The sequence below is a fragment of the Pan paniscus genome, chromosome 17 (genome assembly GCF_029289425.2).
Source record: "Pan paniscus chromosome 17, NHGRI_mPanPan1-v2.0_pri, whole genome shotgun sequence".
NCBI classification, from domain to species: domain Eukaryota; kingdom Metazoa; phylum Chordata; class Mammalia; order Primates; family Hominidae; genus Pan; species Pan paniscus.
In genome coordinates this window covers 29541620-29547031 of record NC_073266.2, presented here as the reverse complement: position 1 = coordinate 29547031, position 5412 = coordinate 29541620, and the positions used below count along the sequence as shown (strand labels likewise).

The following is a 5412-nucleotide window of genomic DNA, read 5'->3' as shown; positions in this document are numbered from 1 at the left end:
TATAAGTGAGAGCTAAGCTATGAGGACACAAAGGCATAAGAATGATATAATGGACTTTGGGGACTCAAGGGTAAGGGTGGGAGTGGGGGAGGGATAAAAGGCTACACACTTTGGGTACAGTGTACACTTCTCAGGTGACAAGTGCACCAGAATCTCAGAAATCACCACTAAAAAAATTTTCCATGCAACCAAACACCACCAGTTCCCAAAAACTTTTGAAATAAATTTTTAAAGTAATTTAAAAAAATTAGATAGATTTTTCTATAAGATTTTATTAAGAACTAGGTTTGACATCAATAGTACACTAATGCAAAGGTGAATTTTGGCTTTATCTGTTGAATAAGATTCTTTGTAATATGAGGAAAATAATGAAAGATTTTTGTTTCCTCTTTGAATAAACTACAGGAAAAAGAGTGGAAAGCAAAGAGACAGATTGTTTGGAAAGCTCAGTCTTCCTTCTATCAATGAGTAAATGTTTTTGCCTTTTAAAAATCTTTAAATTATCATTTTAGCAAAATAAATGACTTACAGTGACCTGGGATTCTATTTTATAATATCAAGCGTTTTGAACCTTTGATATTTGACAAACTTCCCAAAATCAAATTATAAATTATGTCTTTTTCTGATCTAATTGATCTTTTAGATATTGGGTTGCCTAAAGTCTAAAGATGACGTATTTGACTTATTTGGTATATTAAAATCATACAGAAAGCATTGTTGGGTATGAAATGGTGTTTGGCTTTCTTTGGGCTGTATTTGTATAGATGTGTTATTGGTATGTATTCCAAAATTATGACAAGCTCCTATAATTCTGATATGACTTAGTGTATATTGTCAGGAATAATTATGATTGTTTTGTTGATTATTGTGTGCCACAGAGTTAACCAAATTTCCTTGTCAATTGTGTCTTTGAGTATGGCTGTCCTAAGTCTTTTTGTCATCCACAGACAATTTTTGTCTTGTTTTGATCCTCTTTAGAAGGAGGTGTAGGCCGGGCATGGTGGCTCACACCTATAATCCCAGCACTATGGAAGGCTGAGGCGGGCTGATCACAAGGTCAGGAGATTGAGACCATCCTGGCTAACATGGTGAAAACCCCTCTCTACTAAAAATACAAAAAAATTAGCTGGGCATGGTGGCGGGTGCCTGTAGTCCAGCTACTTGGGAGGCTGAGGCAGGAGCATGGCATGGACTCGGGAGGTGGAGCTTGCAGTGAGCCAAGATCATGCCACTGCACTCCAGCCTGGGTGAGAGAGCAAGACTCTGTCTCAAAATAAATAAATAAATAAATAAAGGTGGTGTATAATCAGTTATAGGACTCTGACAAGTGCCTTTGAATGTAGATCTCTGATGACTTTGGAAAGTGTGCCATTAAAATAGAGAAGAAATAACTTCCAAGACTCTCTTGGAAAACTACTGTGTTCATGAATGTCAAGCAGAAGAGGAATTAATTGCATAGACTGAACTAGTAAAAGATTGAAATAGTCTTTTCATGACTTCCTGCTTGAAATATTGTTGATCCTTTCTGTTTTGTTTTTCAGAGTCAAGAAAACTTTTTGGGGGTTGCTATTTACAGCTTTTGGCAATTGAGTGGAGTATACACCTATGAGCAAAATTTGGAGCATATCTCCTTCTACCTGATTTCTCCAGAATTTGAAAACTATTCGTGAGTATTCTTAACTTATGGCAATATAGTTACTTACATAAGTGCAATAATAATCTGTTTTCTTTGTAACAGGACACAATTGGAGAAACTGGTTATTTTACCAGGGCCTTGGCTGGAATGGTATTCTTTTAAATATAAACAGACTGCTTTAAGGAATCAAAGTTGACTTATAGAGCCAATGAAAGCCCCTAGGGAAAGCTAGCCTCATTCCTTGTCTACACAGTCTCTGTCCAAGGTTCCTGACCTGTGGTAGGTGAAGAATAAAGAATGTCACTTTCTGACAGGCCCAGGAGCTGCAAGTTATCTTGGGACCTCAAGAGGTGAGGAATTTACCCCTCAGGCAGTTATTTGCAAGTACAAACCCATGGCTGAGCTCAAGGCTTTGAGAGGTCTAATCTGAGATTCCTTGTAGAACAAAGTTCCATCAAAGCCAATTTTAAAAAGGCCTGTATGGTGAATAATTATTCTTGATGCACTTTATACAAATAATCAGGCCAAATGTAGTCAGGTTAAAACTTATCTTGCAAACAAATCAGTCTACCATGATTTGTTTTTAATAAAAATGGGGGTTGGAGAGAGAAAATTTGTTTAAAAAGACTATGGTACACCTGTTGTTAGATTCTGCTCTTGTCTATTGTTTTTTTTTTTTCCTGCAATTTAGGCTGACCCACTTTGTTTCTGTGAACCAACCAGTGATCTCCAGCTTTTGCTGAAAAGAAATAAGGGAGATGTGTAACACAAAAATCTGGATCAGTATTCTAATTCTGGTCGTGTATTGGAATCAGCTAGCAACCTCATATCAGCTTGGTTCCAACAACTACCCAGTAAATGGAAAGCCTTCTTATTTAGTTCACTTGGGATCATCTTACTTATTTTGCTTACTGTTGTGGACTATATTGCTGTTGTACTCTTTGTTTAGAAATGCAAGATAAGCTTACTCAATGTTTTCTTAAATTGAACACATTGATCTTCCAGATATCACCTTTTGTCAGAACTCAGAGTTATGAATGGCCCTCAGCATACCAACACTTTCTGACTGAGCTCCTCTCTACCCTGGATATAAGAGACCCCAATAGTTAGGCAGGAATATCATTGCCCCATTCAGCCTGAAGAAGTTACAGAAGACGGATCTTCATCCCTCTGCAACCCTTAGGATTGAGAGTCCCCTTTTAAAAGGGAGGGGGGAAATATGTTAGAGGTGTTCAAACCAGAGGAACTCCATCTTGAGTAGAAGCTGGTTAAAATAAAGCTAAGATTCATTGCACCATCTTCACAGGAGGTTAAGCATTCTTAGTCACAGGATGAGATAGGAGGTTGGCAGGACTGGTATCACAAGATACAGGTCATACAGATTCTGCTGACAAAACAGAATGCAGAAAAGAAGCAGGCCAAATTGTACCAAAATGAAGAGGGTGACAAAAGTGACCTCTGGTCATCCTCACTGCTCATTATACACTACCTATAACACATTAGCATGCTAAAAGCACCATGATAGTTTACAGATGCCATGGCAATGTTCAGAAGTTGCCCTATATAGTCTAAAAGGGGGAAGAACCCTCAGCTCTGGGAACTCCCTACTCCTTTCCTGGAAAACCCATGAATCGCCCACCCCTTATTTAGCATATAATAAAAACAAAAACCATAAGTATATTCAGTCAGGCAGTTCATACTGCTGTTCTATTGAGGAGGTATTCTTCTGTTTCTTTACTTCTCTAACAAATTGCTTTCACTTTTAAATGAATTTAGTGTTCTTTGTTGAGGATGCTATACAAGCTGAAATCAAAGCCACTTCTTTGAGAACTACTCAATTTCTGAGTGACTCCACGTGTATCTGAAACAAACATGTGAATAAACTTTTGGGTTTTTTTTCTTGTTAATCTGTCTTTTGTAATTGAAGTCTGTTCCAACTAAGAACCTATGGCTGTTACTATTTTTCTTCAGCACGATACAGGGGACCCACCAAGGAGAGGGCCACATGACACCACATGTGCTTCTCATCAGCCTTAGAATACTCTCCAGCTGGGACATATTCCTGTGTCTCATCTTTCCTACTAGACCAGAATTTGCCACATCTATTTTCTTTTTAGTTCACCCAACACACCTACCCTCCACCCCACCACACATACACTATACATGTGCAAACATCTCTAATTAAATTAGACTATAGAGGGCTTTGGGATGGAGGGAGGTGCTAGGACCCCAAGCCCTGTTCTGCCTGTAAGCAGCAGTTCACTGACCCATTTGCTTTTCTGACAAATGTGACTTGATAACCCCTGAGAGCATCCAGCTCTAACAGTCTATGATCCAGTAAATTGCTACCCAAAATGATTCTGTTTCACAGGACTGTATCCAGCCTATGTGCAGATCATCAACCCCCAGGTAGGCTCTGGGAAAGAAAAAATGACAGCCATCTACTTTGCAAACCCTGAGGCTGTGGTTTATATAAATAGGGACTGGTGTGACTTGAAAGCCTATATTCCTGAGGCCAGGCACAATGGCTCATGCTTGTAATCCCAGCAGTTTTGGAGGCCAAGGTGGGAGGATTGTTTGAGGCCAGGAGTTTGAGACCAGCCTGGGCAACATAGCCAGACCCCAGCTTTACAAAAATTAATTAAAATAAAGCATTAGCCAGGTGTACTGGTGTACACCTGTAATCCCAGCTACTTAGGAGGCGGAGGTAGGAGGATCACTTAGGCCCTTCAGTTTGAGGCTGCAGTAGGCTGTGATTGTATGACTGCACTCCAGGCTAGGTGACAGGATGAGACCTTGTCTCTAGAAAAAAAAAAGAAAGAAAATGTGTGTTTCCTATCAGCAGCCTTTACCCAGAAATGTCATGAGATCGCCTCACTGGGCAGCAGACAAATTATATCAACTCTATCCATTACACAAATACTCCAGACCACAGGGTAGCAAAATATGAGAAAGATTTATTAAGGGAATAAAATATCCAACAACTTAGACTTATGCCATGGGAAATCAAACCCTTTTCCTAAGTGCAGCTCACATTTTTTCCAAAGCACTTTTTTGTGCCACCTCCATACTTCCTGGTGCCTTGATGGAGAAGCTACATCCTAAACAGTTTCCTCAATTTGCAGTCCCTGGGGACTCCAGAGAGACGGCATTGACAACAGCATGTAATACTGATGCTCAAATCAATGTTTTAAACATTGAGCTCCAAAATGAATAAGACTAAGGAAAATAAGCAGCCTAATTTCTATTTCTTCAATCTTTGAGCAGGAGCAAACCAGACTTTTTGGCCAAATTCTTAGATTTTTAGCAGAGCAACAAGAATGTTGACACCTAACAACTTCTGAAGGACCTACGGAAATTGCTCAACAAGAGGGGGCAAATGTGTGGGCTGTTCAGGTAACTTGAAGCCCTAGGGAGCACTTCCTCCTGCCACACCGGCAGGTTAAGAGCCTGTTTGTCACAGGCCAGGCCTCACTCATCATTACCCGGGTGCCGTCTCCTGACATCAGTGAGTTTTCGGCCCCTTGACAGCACCTGTCTGGCAGCCTGGGCTATCAGCTGCTCTCCTGTCACTCTGGCTGAGCACAGGGGACAGCCTTGGCCCAGCCCTGTGGAATCTTCCAGTCCACGCCCTCCTCCTCCTGGCAGCCCAGCACACACACACAACCCCAAGGGGACAAATGAGCAGTCAGTTTAGTTTCTCTGCATTCAATGGGAGGGCACCAGATGGAAGGCCACAGGATGCACCAAGCCAGGGCCTTTGCGGGGAGGTGGGC

General features: G+C 40.8%; 1 long non-coding RNA gene across 1 annotated transcript; it reads left to right on the top strand.

Annotated features, from left to right (window-relative positions):
* Positions 1 to 1492: 1492 nt before the first annotated feature.
* Positions 1493 to 3543, top strand: LOC134729243 (uncharacterized). Its single transcript, XR_010110136.1, has 2 exons — positions 1493 to 1666; positions 2328 to 3543. It is a non-coding gene; the product is annotated as an uncharacterized LOC134729243 (long non-coding RNA).
* The last annotated feature ends 1869 nt before the right edge of the window (positions 3544 to 5412 follow it).